At 38.6% G+C, this 17,021-nt stretch overlaps 1 long non-coding RNA gene across 1 annotated transcript; it reads right to left on the bottom strand.

Annotated features, from left to right (window-relative positions):
- Positions 1 to 3,818: 3,818 nt before the first annotated feature.
- LOC134515945 (uncharacterized) lies at positions 3,819 to 14,875 on the bottom strand. The gene is made up of 3 exons (XR_010071179.1): positions 14,800 to 14,875; positions 4,694 to 4,856; positions 3,819 to 3,958 (listed from the first exon to the last, which is right to left on the bottom strand). It is a non-coding gene; the product is annotated as an uncharacterized LOC134515945 (long non-coding RNA).
- Between the last annotated feature and the right edge of the window lie 2,146 nt (positions 14,876 to 17,021).

The raw sequence follows: 17,021 nt of genomic DNA, 5'->3' as shown, positions 1-17,021 counted from the left end.
GCACAGATGCCTTAAAATTCCTCAGGAGCCTGCCAGCAAGTTAGTAATCTTAAACGTTTCAGAAGCTGAGGACATGAAAACTTTTGTGGAGCACTGTGAGAGCAGTTTCTTTCTTTTTTTGTGTGTGTGTCTCCTATAATGCACTATATTGAAAAAAGATAAATTCCACGGTTTCAAAAAAACAAATACAGATTTAGGGTACATTAAGGGACAAGCTTCCAGTAGTAATTCTGGGAACACTTTCATGCATGTGTGTGTATGCAAACACAAACATATGTGTATATGTATATATACCTTGGCTTGTTTCTATATAATGGTCAGTTTGGCTACTAAAGAGTGAGTTGTTTATACAATTTGCTGTTTACATGCAGAATTTTATTTGTGAGTGTAAGTCCAGTTTTCAATATACACAAGTTGATGTTTAAACAAAACATTATTATAGATGAAACTTTTGTTCTCAAAGGATTAACTCTCCCTTTGCCAACACATCTATATAATCTTAAAAGTTTTCTACTTACAATTGTAGAGAAAAACAGCAATATTTTTGTATCTGGGCTAAACTGTCAGAGTGATATCGACTCAGATGTTTTTACTGAGTTTTATGTTAGCTATTTAATTTCCATTTTCTTTTGGAATTTGTGCATTTAAAATGTCAACTTATTTGTCCTTTTATTAGTAACAGTAAAAGCATTATCACAAGTAATGAATTGTTTGAATCTCTGCTGCTATTGTCATATAATGTTCAGGAATATATAAAATAAAATAATATCGTCATCAGATTTTACGTTCAGATCTCTAAGTTGCAATAACAAAACTGTAATACGTATTAATGTAATATGTGGATCATTAGATACTCTTTAGAAAGAACTATGGTCTGAAACTGCTTCTTCAGAGAAACAATCCAAACCAGATTATGAAGCTCTTCCTGTGGAAATGTTTTCTAGCTGTTTACTCACGAGACTTCTAACTCTTTCTCACTAAGCTGATTCACTGTAGCTGTGGAGCTTCTGGTTGCTGCAGCATTAGTACTTACTGCATTCTTTACCCATTCTGACAATGCCTACTTACACAAACATTGAACAGAAAAGGCCATTGCCCCTTTATGATGCCAGAACATCTGGTCAACGACTGGTAAACTTTATAATAGACCATGAGCAAGTACGGAAATAGGAGAAAGAGACTGAACTTTACATGGAGTAGAGACTCCACAGAGTTAAAGTAGCCTAAGAATTTTTGGTCTCTGAAGTTTACATCTTTTCCATGATCCAAGAGAGACTAATGGGAAACACAGAGATGTTGAAACATTTTTAAACATTCTCTTTCCCACACTAAGTAATTTGTTTTGTTTTATTTAAAACATTATTTATTTTTGCTCATTACTGCGTACTTCAGTCTAAATTCTCTCTTTGATACATTTGTGTAAATTCACTACAATTCCGCTGAATTATCCCATTTCCAGATAAAACAGTTTAAGTCAGTTAGGTTAATCCGTATTCTCAGAGACTGGAGAGCTGAACGCTAAGGTCAAAAGGAGATTTTAGGAGAGTAACAAACAAATAAGAAGGAGCGAGTTGCCTGAGATACGGCATGGGTATAGAATTTGGCATGCAAGTTCTCCAAACAACTGTCTGTGGGCTCCAAGGAGAAAGTGTTACTCGGCAAATCTGGCAATACCAGAGGTGTGGAGCACCCAGTGAAACTAGTATCTCTTTTAAGCAGATAAAACAAATTTCTTCACACAGCAGATACTGAGCTTCTGGAACTTGCTGCCATGAAGAACTGTGGAAACCGCTATTATCAGAACATTCAAAGGGGATTAGACAAATGCAAGGACAGTGCATTTATATACGGACTTTATAGAAATTAGGCAAGCTTTCATCCTCTAACATTACTAATACAACAATTCTGGATGCTGAGGAACACAGGGGAAAAGGGCCACAGATATTGACCCAGCCTCATGTGCTCACCTCATGTTGCCACAGTCTAAAATATACTCCTGGGCTAGGTGGCCCACTGGTATGACCCAAAAGGGAATTCCATGTATTCTTATATTTGAAGGCTATTCAACCAGTTGCAATGTTGTAAGGTGTTCAGGCCTTTTCCCTGTTTATAAGACTATATAAAATTATCTTTATTTGCAAGGATGGAGGTGCTTGGGAGTTGTGAGTTTGCTTTGTCTTCAATGAAAGAAAAGAAAGCAAGCAGATGGCAACCTTCTAATGCCTGAGGATGGTTTTCCAAAAGCAATTCCATCAATTTTGTTCTTTTGGAAGAGAAGAAATGCACACAAAATGCAGAGACATTTTTTTCCCTGCTGCGATGCATTGTTCTGTCTGTATTTGGTACTGGATATACCAATTACATTATTTAACTGAATCAGATCTTGAAATGGGTTGCTGACTTTCTCTAAAAAATTGGTTCAGTTTCAGTAGTTATTTCCTTTTTAGCCTTCTGCAGTACATTTACTTCTTATTTAATCATTTTGTTTCAGCATTCACTGTTCAGGAACATTATCTGTATTTCCTTCAATGGAAAAGCTGGCATAGCATTCCATGGAGGTCTGTTAAGCTGCACAAGCATGCCTTATCAGAGGTATTCTTCAGCTAGCTATGTGAAACACTTTGAGATTGGGATGGAATTTATTAACTGTTAAGGAAAACAGCACCAGTGTGAAAGCCAGCCTTATGAAGTGTGAGAACTATGACTGACAGATGGTAAAAGCTGGCAGTCCAGCGAGCTGCTCTGTTCTGGGATTTCTAAAACAACAGCAGGTCGTACATCTTAATTTTCAGATATACATGGATATATCACATACGTAAGACGGGGTCTTTTCTGGTCATCTGATTCTTTCCTACCTCAGGTCTCCTGAAAAAGAAATACGCAGTAACAAAAAATTTAGATGAGAAATGACTGAAGAATACTCTGAAGACAGCTGTGGCATAGTTGCATTAAACATGGGAAACTGGTGATACCCAAACAGAAGCTAGAACTAAGTTATAAAAACATCATGCTGAAGGAAGATAAAAGGATTTGTCCTGTTAAATATGACAAGATCCAGCTTTAAAAATCTCACTGTGTGAGGAAAGTGTCTGTGGAATTTAATCTTAGATAGGGTGCTCAGGCCCACATGGCTGTAACATCTCTCCCAAAACTCCCTTTCACTCATTCTGCTGCCTCTTTTCGTGATCACATGGACAATTCTGCCATCACAGCTGTCACTGGCCTATAACATGAATGTTACTGAACCTAAACAGCTCTCTAAGTTTTAATACCCAGGATCTCCTAAACCTTGCTGATTCTTTCCATGTAATAGGTTCAATGTTTCCACCCTCTGGGGCTGAGCCGTTTAAATGAAAAACTCAACAGTACTCCTGCAGCTTTTATTTTGCATCTGATCTTTACGCGGTGCAAGTTTCTTTTACAGCTGATAAGTATCCATTTGTTTTTCTCTTAGTGATCTCCAACAATGTGAAGCTTCATCACCTATCACCTATCATCTCTCAGATTTCAAATACCAAAGTAACATCTTTTTTTCTTTCCAGATCTTTTTCTTCTACATAATATTCCTGTTATAGCAGATATCACTGCTACCATCCAGCATTGCAGTTGCAGTTTGGATACATAAATACCTGGAGAGAATCTCCTCATTTATTTCCTGTGTATCATCATTAGAGTTTATCTAGCTGAATTTTTGAGAAGATGGCACAGGTAAGAGATAGATTGTGATGAGAAAACCCAGAAGCCTGTCGTTTTTTTTTTGAGTTTGGCATGAGAGAGTGTGAGACCTGTTATCGCATAAGCAATCCAACAGTTCCTGCTGGGCCCATCTTGAGTGATCACTGTTGTGGAGGGCCTCAGCTAGCTCATTCCTTCTGCCGTGGGTTCCTTTTGTAGTCATTCAGTTCCTGTTGCACTTTTAGCTGGGAGACTTCCACTGTTGGGCTGTTAGTTGAGCAGGCTTTGTAACATAAAAGGGAAGGGGAAATAAAAAAATGCCTGTTATACATACTAAAAACACAGCGTGTTGTTTTCTTAATAAGCAGACATGAAAAAGTTATGTTATGAGATGTTATCATTCTGTTCCAGTGCTATTCTGCCTTTTTCTGGCCTTCTGCAGAGAAGGTGCTCAGCAGACTTGGCGGTTCCCCCCGACTCATTGCACTGCCAGCTACCTGAGCAGTTGCTTTCCAAATTTGCTTTCTAACTGAGATATGAGGCTCTTTCTGTGCAGCTGCAGGAGTCACTGCACTTGGGACTGCCGCTATGGCCTGGGTTGACTCACAGTATTTATATCCCATTGGGTAGTGCTTGTAGTACTTGCTGCTAGAAAGAGTGCAAAATACCACCAGAACCTACACTTCTCGTTGCGCTTGCTTGGCTGCATCAGCATGAACTAAGCCGATAAGGCAACTCATGCGACAGAAGCGTTGATGTATTCTGAGCGCCACAATAGGTCAAAGAACAAAAGGGATTAAATCCCCATTAAAATCACAGCTTTCCACTTCATTTTGCTTTGCGTGCTCATATGTTTAAACTTGAACTTGAAACGCTAGTTTGCAAGTAGCTATAATGTGCAAACACAGCTTTTGTCAACTTGTTAGTGTTTGTGTTCTGAAGCAAGAGATCTGAAAGGCAAAGAACAACAGATTAAAGCTTCTGCAGTGTCAACACCATACTGGGAAAGAATTCTTACCGTCTATCACACTCTTATCTGAGTGATAATCTGCATGGCCATGGAGAGCTGACATGTATTTTTTGTTACACTGTTGCCTTAGTGCTAAGATTTCTTTGATTTTCTGCTGTCACCTTCACCACCCAGTGTAGATATCCTCCAGATTTCACAATCGCTGCCTTTCCTGCTAAGAAAACAGAACTTACATGTGTTTCAGTACTTCTTGGCACCATGCCTCCAACATATAGTTCAGGGTAAAATTTTCAGCCCGTTCGCTGATTTTAAGTATAGCTAATAGTGTAATTAGCAAGGAAAAATAATTTTTCCTCTTTGGTGGGGGACAAGTCCTGCCAAAACTTGTGTAAATATGCCTGGTAAGGAGGGACTGCAAGTCATCAGAGAAAAGCATACTTCATAAGCATAGATCTGAAAATGTGATCTGATACTCATTCAGTTTGCAAAAATAACTTGTGGGGCTCAATATCATGGCTATTCTACTTTTTGAGGACTGGATGAATGTTTAAGAAAGCGAAGAGAATTTCCTTGAACAAAAGCATTTATAAGCTGCCACTCTCCCTGCCAGTATATGATGACAAAAGCCTGAAAAAGTTTTGCACTTTGGATGGCTTCCTCTGTGGGATCTGGATAAAAGGAGGCCACGCTTTCTCACGTAGCCGGCTCTAATCTCCTCTCCCCTCGACTCCATCCCTGGAGGCCACTCTAGCAGCCTCAAGTCTTGGAGCTGCAATAGGACTGTGTTGCAACCCAGCGTATGATTAGTTTTGCTTGATTTTGTCCCACTCTTGTCTATGTTTCGAGGCCGTAACAAAGTCATTGGCATTAATGGAAGTAAAGGTTGTGTCCTGTAAGGCTCAAACCTGGACCTCCAGTTCCAGGGAAACTTCTGCAATTCGTAAGTTTTTTCCTAGGGATGATGAACATAGTAGAGATCAAAGCTTGATTCCTCTCTGCATTTCAGAGATCTGCTCTGACCTGAAAGGTTTTTTTAGTGAATTTTCTGAGTGCCAGTTGGAACAGGTTCCACAAAAGAAATTCAGAAATATTCATTTCAGAAAACTCTTGTAATGGTTCCTTCCCCTGTAGAGAGGTGGGTTACCTACATTCAAATATTATTTGACTGCAGAGGATTTCAGTCCAGGCACTTTTCAATTCACAAGTGTGCTCTAACCATTAGGATCCTTTGGAAAAGGGCTACTTTGGCCAAGTTCGCAGGTGTTAATTCCCAATGGAAATAGGTGATTTCTTCCAGCCTGTGTGTAGTCATCCAGCTTTCCTCATTTCCTTCTGGCTAAGTCAGGAGATGGCCCAGTGAGTGTGCTGTGTTTTGCGGCACGTCTCTCACATCATGAATCACGGGCAAAGAAGGGGCTAGCAATATAATTTGGAAAGATAGCTAATGGAAGATTAGGTAATATGAGGTTGTATTTAGGTTGTCTCTCAATTTACCCAGCTCCTCCCTAAATACTAACAGCATTTAAATACACCCCTGGGCTTGATTTCACAAAAATGGAAACTTTGAATTATCTACATTAGCTCTTTAAGTGTTCCTAATGGGGTTCTGATTCTCATTTATACTGGTGTTTTTTTAATAGATAATTCTTTACAGTAACTTTAGTGTAAGGCTCTTCAGCATGTTTTATAATCCCAAAATACATTCTATACTTGCTAAAATAAGTAATAACTTTTCAGAAGCACAGTAGACAACACTGAATTGCTAGACTGGACATGGTATGACACATCTTTCCATTAACTTCAGATAGATACAAAATTTACCTTCAGAGACGTGCTGTGAATAGTCTCTGAGGGTCTTGCAAGAACACAAGCAAACAAATACTTTATATGTTTATCCATACATGAAGTTTTCACCTGTAGTTCAAGTTATATTAGCCATACTTGTCATTTAACAAACAATCCAAGTATTATTCCACACATTTTGCACATACAATTCAGAGTTGTTTTTCATTTAAACCAATTCAACAGCCTGCTGTGTAGAAAGATAAGATAGATTAGAAATTGCTCATGTGGTTCATGAGGAAGGACATTAGTGCTTTCTGGCAAATCATTTGCCTTCGAATTAATACAAATGTGTAATATAATGAATTTTTGTCTGAGGAAAGTTCTCCTTGTTCAGGTTTCATAATCAGTTTGAAAGCTGGTAAACTGTACATGCCACATTTTGCTGCAGTTTTGAAGTACAAAGTGATATGGATCAAGTATAGCAGAATATTTGTCTGAAAAAAAGATCCTAAAATAATTTTAGTTCAGACTACATTTCCAGCTAAAACAGGATGTCTGAACTGTTTATATGCTGCCATTTTATCTAGAGGTCATTCCTTATGTAAAATCTGGTAGGACATTCCCTGAAGACTTGATGGCAGCCGTCCCAGGGAACATGGTAAGCGTTGGCTCAGTTGTGGTACGGCTGATACATGCTCACTCGAGAGTTAGGCTGATCTGTGCTTCTCAGCATGGTGTGTTAGATCTCTGATTTCCAGATGTAGCACAGGGTGGAAGTGAGCATTGACTCTGATGTTGCCTCCCTATAATACCTTTTTCTGGGCTCATGCGTATAGTTTACTTGATCTCTCTATCATTGAAGACATAGTCTAAGTTGTCACATCAAATCAAGTTACAAAATTATGCAGTCAAACAGTTCTTAAAACAGACACTCATTACTTACCATTTCAGATATATTTTAGTGAAATATACGGCACAGTGAAACAGTTGAACTTCTCACTTTGTGAGATATATTTTTTTAAACGCCAATTAGAAAATTTTGCACAAACCTAAAGTTATTATATGAAAGATATTTCCTAAAATTCTATGAGTTATGGCTGACTTTGTATTTGATAACAGCTTTGAAAGCCAATCAATTGGGTGATGACAGTAGCCCTGTGTATGACAATACAGCTTCAAATCAGTCTTAAAACTATCATCAGAGGATGCCCAGGTGAATACCTGCAATTCCTGAAGCTGTGATCTAATTAGAAAGCTTTAATTTACTTGTAAAAGTATGAAAAGATTTCAATTAATTCTCTGAGAGACGTGAAACAGTTATTAATTTTCGTCAAAGAGCTTTAATCTTTAATTAGGCTATCCTGATTCAGAGCCAAGTTCTGGAAGAGGTGACACTTGCCAGCTTGTTGTCGTGGGCAGGGGGGGTTGGATTGTGAAGCAAAGCCCCCAGGGGACCAGAGGGTTGTTAATGAAGCCATGTGCACTTCCACTGGCTCTCATTAACACACTTTTCCCTTTCACTTCCTAGTTTTCTGTGGGTTTCTTCTCCTGTATCTCTGCAGGCAGCTGCTTTCTTGTAGTGATTATTTTTTATTGTAGCTCTGAGAGCAGACAAAAGTGTGTTTCAAGAGTTCGCAATACCAGTGTTAAGGCCCAGCATCCGAATTGTAGGCATTTTGTCTGTCAGGTGGTTTATCTGCAGCGACACAGGAGTATCTCCTTTTAAATAGGTCTGTTTCCTGGAGCTTCAATATAGTTCAGACCTTCAAACGTATAACATTTCTCATACATCCAAAACATTTCAGCTACATAAAAGAACATTTAGGAAATGTGAAGGACTGAAAAGCCAGAGCAATCTACAAATTATACATAATTAGATGGTTTTTATTTGAGTTTTGGAAACACTCCTTAACTTGTAAGCAATCAAATTAGGATAGTTAAGTTTCTACAAAACATTAACAGAATGACCTGATGATGTTGTGGGATTGTGGGAATGGGTCTTCAGTTCATGTACAAGGGCTCAGGTCTCTCTTCCACCTCAGGTAACCTGCATGTCTCTATGCAAATAGCTAGAACACAAATTTGTAAGTGTAGTTAAGTGTTTATTTCTTACGAATATAATTTGAATAGCAATACCTTTATTTATTTTCATCTGTACTTTGATTCACAGCTGGTAAAACGGTGACTCTTGCCTGATGTACTGACCTGTGATAAGAATGACTACATTAAAAATTGTAACAAGGGTACTATTGAATTTTGATTGATTAGGGTTCTGCACCTGAAAACTTGCCTATTTTTTCCAAGTGCATCAAATAATTTCTCAAAAGCTATCACCTATTTATTTAAATTGCTTTGCTCAAAAATCAAGATGCTTAGTACATCAAAGGGAGCCATACATCACATATATAGACTTCTTTGTGCATTCTCATTCAATGTTTCCTTAGCCTCTTCTTCTCTATTCCTAATCCTTACTTGATCACATTTTCAATGAATAAAGAGAGAGCTGGTAGGGGTTTGAGATACACATAATTTTGAGGATAAATATTTGATAGACATACTTCAAAATCAATTTCTTAAGAGAGAGAGGTAAAATCCAAAATAGAGTAATACTTTGAAGATAGGCTTTAGAAAAGAAAAGAAAAGAAAAGAAAAGAAAAGAAAAGAAAAGAAAAGAAAAGAAAAGAAAAGAAAAGAAAAGAAATCCAAAAAGGACAGATAGATAACTACAGTAGTTAGTTAGTTTATTATAGTTAGTTTTGTTTATTTCTCTATAATTCAGCCCTGCAGAACTCACTGTTTGAGCTTTCCAAGATAGCTTTATAAACACTTTCAAGTTGATCTTGGTAAAAACAAAAAAATGGATGAAAACATTAAAGGAAAATTAATTAAATCATTAAATCAAATGCCTTTTGTCTACTGAACACAGGGAGATTGTTTCTACAAATAATTCTTGGTGTAGAATAAAGCTCTCATGCAGTTTGAACACCTCTGTTTGGGGCACACAGCAGCCTTGGTTCTGTTTCAGCATTTGCAAAAGTAATGCGATGCTGCTGCGAACCTGGCCTGGCATCCCAGAAAACCATGTAAATAGTTGTTTTTAGTAGTTCTCCAGCATGAAACTGGAGAATATTAGGAAATCCTGTGTCTGTTTTGCATGGTATTGTGCAATTTTTGCACACAGAATACTTTCAGAGCACTCCCCTGGAATCAGAATGGGTGACAGCCATGCAATGGATGGAAAGTAATAGCGTATTTGAGATCTCCTCTACTTTCCCAAATACTTTTCAACAAAGTTTTTGTGATGAACTTTGAGAGCATAAAATAATTAGGTTTTGTAACAAAATGAGCTTTTTTATGTTTCCTCCAGATCAGGTCAGGGAAAGCTCAATTGCTTCTATTTTCAGGAGAATACAGGCAATTTTTATAGACAGGGACAAAACGTCACCAGAATCTATTAAAGAAAAAAGGCTGCTTTGTGCAAGCCCAGCTGCTTGGAACTGTGCCAGCACATATCCTATAGGAATTAATCTTGGTTTTGGGGGAGGATGGTGTCTAAATTACTGTAAAACACAATTTTCCATTTATGAGGCTTGCTTAGTGCACAAGGCTGTCTTAATGGAGCATGGCGAGTCAAGTCAGCCACTGGAAAATGAATATCATAAAGCATCTCCTTGAAAACTTTTGCTCACTTTGGCAGAAGGGATCAGTAAAGCATCTCCCGAGCCTCTTGCTCTTCTGGAAAGTGATGGAGACACTGAATGCAAGACTTCGTAAATCCGCTGAACAATTTAGTGTAAATGAAGGAGACATGTGACAGGGACATGTGACATGGGACAGTAAGCGTTCAGTTGTGAGACAAACAATACCAGATCCAAAATCTTCATGCAGAAGCACGTTCACACCATCTGTGTAACCATCCAACCACACAGGAAATGGGAAACAATTGTCTTTTTTAGGGTGAGGATGATGTATGGGATAGTTTGTCACAGAGTTAGCTGCTTGAGATAGAGTTAGCTCAGAAATGGAATCAAGCAGAAAAGATAAGAGCAAGATTACAAATATCTCAACATAACTCAGCTGAATGCATTGCGTTGAAAGGCAGGTCCCCAGTACTAGCCATAAGGAAAGAATCGCTTTCCTAAGAATAGGGAAAGCCATGAGGAGGAACACTGGAAGACTAGATTGTCTCCAGCCATTTATCTCAGGGCCCTGCGGGAGTGGAGACTGGCCCCAGGGGCAAGAGTGCTGCCCCCCATTCCTGGCCAGGAGGTACAGAGTGGGTATAGTGAAACTAAGGTCAGCCTACAGCATGGTGACCACCAGGCAAGCCCACGTGGTCACAAGGCAGGTGCAAGGCCAGGCACAGCATATGTATGATATAGCTCAGGCAAGGTCAAATTTTCTCCAGTGGGAAGTAGTTTAGGGAAGGAGTACATGAAAATACGTAAGTTTCTGCTGGGAGATGACAGTGAAATGGTGGGGTGCTAAGGTTTGTTGTGGAGGAGTGGAGGGGAGGCTCAAGGGCGTGTGCATCAGGGCAAGAGGGCGTACAGCAGCCTGTGTTTGGCAGTTATGGCTGCCTATGGGCTTGGAGGTGCAATTACTTTGAAACAACTTTTTTTTTTAAGGCAAAAGGATTTAAGAGACAAAGCTTCATTTTCCCTCCTTGCCTTTCATTTGAGCCTTATTGTCTCCATCTCCACTTCCTCTCCAGCTGCCCTGTATAAAGCAGTTTTCTCCCACACCCTGGGACTCAGGGCTGGGATGTGGGACTGAGGTAAAGTTAAGCCGGGAAAAGCCAGGAAAAGCCCGAAAAATACTGGAAGAAGCTGTAATTAAAAGGCTTCTAAGGTGAAGTCATGCTCTCGCTATAGAAGGATTTTCAGTCATGACAGTGAATAAATAGTAAAAAGCATAATGATTTAAATACACTAAATGTCTGAAGGAATTAAACAACAGGCTAAGGAAAATCATAAAATATATTTAATAATCATAATATATGTTTAGTATAATCCTTATAGAGATTGGTCATTCTTGATTAGAAGTTTGCACCGAATATATATTAATTCAGTAGCCTCTTATGCTCTTTGAAAATGCAGAAATGTATGATTTTTTCACTTTTGCATGCCACTTTTCACACCAAAATAGTATTCTTCTGGGAAAAATTCAAGACAAACTATAAAAAGAATCTGAAAGTTCAGCATTGTTTCAAACGGTTCCTCATTGTCTGTATTTTTTAAACTGGCTTGAAACATCAAGCCTCCGGTTTGTTTTGACTGGCCTCTGCCTGATACCATCTCATGGGTTTCTTGCCAGCAGCTAAAGTTTAATGAAGATTTTAAACTTTTCCCTCAAATCCTCACAAACAGCTCCTCTGTCACTGTGGACAACATCAATAGCTGGCTTGTCACTCAGGCCTGCAACTTCGCTGTCAAATTCTGCTTGGCAATTCTTCTGTGCGGCTTCTGTAGGATACAGCCTTCTCTCTCCCACCCACCGCTAAGTTTTGTACAAGCTCTCATATCATGCCTAGAGTCCTGAAACGCCCTTTCCTCTGGGGTGTGCTTGCTAATTGCAATGCTGCCCTGTATGCAGCCATTCGTAATACCACTAGCAAATGGTATGACCATAGCACCTCTCCTTTGGCTTTCACTAGTAACCTTCAATTCCCTAACACATCGAACTCAAACATTGTCTCCCCTTTCAAGAGCTTTTATGGCATATTCCTATGACAAATTCTACCATGTGTTAGTGCCAAAATCAACAGACGCTGACCAGCCCGTCGTGCCAGGCCCGTTGCCAGACTAGAAACGTCACTAGCATTTTGCTATTGTTTTCACAGAGGGTAGCCTCTTATACAGGTCCATAGATAGCTCAAATTTTATACTGTACAAAAAGGCAAAATATATTTGACGCTTAGCAGGCGGTACAGAAAGAACAAGGCCCAGTGTTGCATTAAAAAGGTTGGATCAATGGATTCAGTAGTCTAGTGGTTGGAAGGGTTTGCACACCCAGCAGTAAATCTTCACAGGATAAAACAGAATGACAGTGATTTTTTGCGGCAAGGCTAATTTAGAAAAGCTCTTCCAGTGACAGTGGAAACGAATTTAAGTTTCTGGGTAATATGTAATTTCTTTAGTATTACTACAGCGTTATGAAGGATTGATTGTACAACTTTGTTTTGTTTTTTAACTCTACCTGGACAAATGGAATGAGTTAAAATGGAAAAAAACCCACAAAGTAGGTGGAATCCACTCCATAATATGCATTAAAACCCGGATGGAATGCAAAAAGAGAAATTAATCCATTTTTGTGATTAATGAATACTAATTATAACTTGCTAGAATATTCCCACAGTTCATGCTAAATGTATAGCTCTATCTTTAAGATATGGCTATCAGTCTTTTGCTCTGTACTCAATGTGAGACAACTACTGGCAGAATTTGCTTCTTATGTTTTATAAAATAGCCCCCAGACACCAGATTTCTGAGACAGAAAACATATTAAGCATTGAGTTTGCAAGCTTAATTGCTTGATTTTGCAAACAAACTGAAAAAGTTAAGATCTCCATGGTACTACAGTGATAAGTTAGAACTAAAGATCATTATATCCCAAGAGGAATTTTGCAAATAAGACAATAGCAGCATTGTTTCAAACAAAGGGAAAAAGTGATTGAGATTTATAAAGTTAACTTGTTCTTGTGATGCCTTGGTACTTTGCTGCATGTGTAGGAGGATTTGCAAATTCAGTCAACAACAGCCTGTATGGCAGAGCCTTGACCAGAGCTGAATGAACTATTGAGAACGTTCCTTTGAATAATAGCTTTCTAATACATCATGAAATTCAGTAAACATATTATTTGCTGAATGCATTTGACAGACTATTTCATTCTAGAGGGAGTGAAATCTGAAACACAGCTACAATGCAACCAGTAATTTTAAAAAAATGTGCCAGAAAGGTTATTCTATGCATATTAATCAACAAGCTCTCAGCCTGATGTCAGATGGTGGCTGAGTGCTTTGGCAAGCGCCAATGGAGCATTATTTTCTGTCGGAAAAAACGCGTAATCTTTACACACTGCAGGTACTGCTTCACATCCTCCTGCTCGCCAGGTCAGCTTCTTCCCGGCTTCTTCATGTCCTTGTGCATGTCAGTGTTTGAATTTGCCCATATGCGTCTAATCTTTTTCTTGATGTGTTTTAAGCTTGGTAGAGTCTAATGGCAATGAATTTCACGGGCTATCAGTTCACGGAAATTTCTGAGTGTGCAGACTTTTAAAGAACATTGTTTCCTCAGTCTGCTGTGAGTTCTGAGCAGGAATTTGTACCTGACAGTCACCACTCATTGCATTTGTCTTTGCAATGTGTCTTTCTCTCCTTAGAATAAGCAATTCTGATCTTCTTGCTGCCTTTTCTTAATGTCTTGGTTTTGGACATGGTAAGGTCAGAGCGGCTATGCTGCTCCTGTCAAGTGAGCACGAAGGCTGGGAACACGGTGGTGGAAATGTGTCAGCTTTAAGGGTGCAGAGAGACTGCAAGGAACATTTGCTATTTCAGTAATGCCAGACTTAGGTGCCTAAAAACCATGACATCATCTGTGGAAAAGAGTTCAGATGAAAAATAGTGAATTAAAAAATATGACAAATAAAGATTAGTTTCTTTCCTTCAGCCTCCTGTTTTTCGTGCCCCAACAAGCCTCAACAAGCCTTTTTTTTTTTCCTTCTTTTTTTCTTCCCCTTATCCAAAAGATCTAGAAATATGCTTTAAAAAGAGAAAAAAAATAGTCTCCCTTCCCTGAGATTCTGTTGTTGGTCAGCAAGTTGGGAAATCCCACCCAAAAGGGCAAAACTAATACTAAAACCATAAGCTCTGGCTACATTGTTGCTGCCTATGACTCGCAAATTTACATTTTCTTCTGAAATGTAATGTATTGAGATGTCAGTGTTCTCATGGCACTTGTTGAGGGGCCAGAGAGGAAGCACTGACCCAGGGATTTTAATATCAGTATTGAGATGGTCAGTGCAGCTGTTGTACAGCACAGCAAGGAGAAACATTTCCATCAAATTTCTGCTGTCTGGGGTGCGAGTGGGAACATTCAAACCTTGTGTTTAGCTCCCAGATGCACAAACCACATGTCTGAGCTGACACACAGGGAAGTATTGTTCATCAGTTAAAAATTGGCATCAATTGCTTCCTCCCTTTGGGCCAAATGGGGAACCATATTGTGACTCCTTAGCTGCTGTGGCAACAAAATGACATACTGCCCTGCACTGAAGAATTATTAGTCCAAAGGGAAGAACTATGCAGTACAACAGAAATCTGGAGTATGATATGCAATTGGATGAGACAGGTGACAGGAGGTATACATACCCATATGACTTCAAACTCTGTCGGATTAAGGGAATAAGTGCATGTGCCACTGCCGTACACGTTTGTCTCACCTTTTATTCCCTCCTGATCTTTAATAGATACTGGAAAAAACACAGAAGAAAATGAAAAACTTGAAGCAGTGAAGGTAACTGTTGGTGTTTACAAGTCCCCAGCTGGACTGTGGTCAGAGCATTCACTTTGCCTTTGCTGATGTTATTTCCCAGGCTAACTCCCCCATGTAAACTACAGCTGTGAGCAGGTGGCAGCGCATGTTCATGTGTGCTCCATGAAGGGGAACAGCCTCTCTTTGTATCTTGTGCATTTTTTCATGTTTGGCTGAAAACATAATTTGCAATGGCAGGCAGATGTAAACAAGAATTTCACAAGATAAAAGCAAAATACTTAGTCCAAAACTCCTAGTGCTTTGGTTTCCTTTCATGGTTATACTTGATATTTAAATATACTTTACAATGGAATACATCTTTAGAGAAGAGGTCAGACAGGGTGAATACATAAGCTGATTTCTTCTTCTTCAGATGAAAATGGATTTTCCTTTTTTTTTTTTCTTTTTCTCTTTTTTTTTTTTTAATTGGAAAAAGACCAAGCCTCTCCCCTGTTGCTACATTTTTTTTTCCATGGAGAATTTACTTGATTGTTCTCCAAACATTGTTTCCTGTTCTTCACAGAGAGGAAATGTTTGTTCCTTGTTCCTAGTAATCAGACATACTGTAATGACTTGCTCATGGAGAAGAAAAAAATACAGGAAAGTTAAGACTGATGATTAACATTTTCTTTATGCTGCAATTTTAAAAGCAGTAGAGCAGTGGCTGGTCTAGTGAAATATGTATAATACATTGAAAAGCCTGGGTAAGGTGAAGGAGGTATATTAAATGTATAGCAACAGTACACAGAGGCATTTATTTGCCAGAGAAAATGGAGAGAAAGGATTTTTTTTTTGTCACTGCTCATCCAAGCAGGCACAAATCTTTTGGGATCTGTAAGAAGGGTTCAACTGCAAAATCGGAAGGCCATCACACCAATGCTATTCACTTAACTACTTTACTTGGCTTTGATTGGAATGATCACAATGCGTCATTCAAGTGGTAATTTAGTATGTCCCAGTAGATAGTTTAAAATGCTGTTCAGGCAAGATTTGTTGGGGTGACTGTTTCAGGATGTTGCTGAAACTGTAGCTATTCCCCCGCATCACATCTAGGAAAACCAAGGTTTTGCCTGCAAAGAAGAGTTTGTCAGTTATACTAGCATAATTACCACTGGAGCCAAGGTGCACAGCTGTGCATACTAAAACCCCACTTAAAATGACATAGGGTAAGCCAAAACAAAATACAGCAGTTAAAGCCACAAGCCACATGGTTTTCCTGCCTTAATTTTTGACATAAAGTAATATCATAACTTATACTGAAAAAACTTTCCCACACAGGAAAGACCAAATGTTATATTCTAACTTTTCCACCTCTATGGATAGATTTAAGGCATGAAAAAAATCTGCTGGGATAACCGGCTTACTCGTTGTTTTCTAATTAAAATGAATGTGTCAACACTTATTAACACCTTCAGTGACCTACAGCTCACTTCAGCATAGATTAATTTTTATAGTGTAAATGGTGGGGTGGTGAGTTGGTGGGATATCTCTGCATCAGTTCCCCATCTTTAAGTGTCCTTTTGAGCCATGGGAAACAGTAACTATCTATGAATCTCCACTAGTCTTATTCTACTCAAGTCCTTATTTCCTACTGCCAATACTTCCATGGAGCAGAGCTGCTCCCAAGGGAAAAGTGTCTCTTTTTCTGAATCTCATTCCCCTTCTAGCTGCTCACCTGGAACGTTCACCTCCATTTTCTGCTACAGCTCATTAGTTACTATAAGGACATAGGAAAAGACTGATAATTGTATTGTTTAATATTTTGGGATTTTTTTTTCATGAATTTCAGGTATCTCAAGAACAAATCCAGAGATAATACATTTAAAGTGATGTGTATTCCTGTTCTTAAAAGTCCTTGTTTTAAGAATTCCTTCCTCCATTTTTCCCTTTTGAAACTGTAAGGCAAATGAGCAGATAATTTATATGTGCTTTATATTCTTCCCAGATGTTTCTATTCAGTAATTTAATGTTAATTCTCAAATGTAATGGATTTTCTAATGGTTGATCTGAATTAAGATATAAAATAAAACTAATTAATTAAAATGTAAATGACTATTGA

The sequence above is a fragment of the Chroicocephalus ridibundus genome, chromosome 5 (genome assembly GCF_963924245.1).
Source record: "Chroicocephalus ridibundus chromosome 5, bChrRid1.1, whole genome shotgun sequence".
Lineage (NCBI taxonomy): Eukaryota > Metazoa > Chordata > Aves > Charadriiformes > Laridae > Chroicocephalus > Chroicocephalus ridibundus.
Note: the sequence above shows the minus strand (reverse complement) of the source record. Positions and strands in the feature narration are given on the sequence as shown.